Here is a 204-nt window from a genome sequence, read left to right as displayed (position 1 = left end):
AGAATAAGAGTCTGTTAAAGATGCTGTAAGAATAAGAGTCTGTTAAAGCGCTGTAAGAATAAGAGTCTGTTAAAGTGCTGTAAGAATAAGAGTCTGTTAAAGCGCTGTAAGAATAAGAGTCTGTTAAAGCGCTGTAAGAATAAGAGTCTGTTAAAGCGCTGTAAGAATAAGAGTCTGTTAAAGATGCTGTAAGAATAAGAGTCT

General features: G+C 34.8%; 1 protein-coding gene across 1 annotated transcript in view; it reads right to left on the bottom strand.

Annotated features, from left to right (window-relative positions):
* The window catches only part of LOC119427246 (M1-specific T cell receptor beta chain), a 27,240-nt gene that overhangs the window by 397 nt on the left and 26,639 nt on the right, over positions 1 to 204 (bottom strand). The gene's annotated exons all lie outside the window — the stretch shown is intronic.

This window comes from Nematolebias whitei, chromosome 21 (assembly GCF_014905685.2).
Source record: "Nematolebias whitei isolate Nwh7 chromosome 21, NemWhi1, whole genome shotgun sequence".
Lineage (NCBI taxonomy): Eukaryota > Metazoa > Chordata > Actinopteri > Cyprinodontiformes > Rivulidae > Nematolebias > Nematolebias whitei.
Note: the sequence above shows the minus strand (reverse complement) of the source record. Positions and strands in the feature narration are given on the sequence as shown.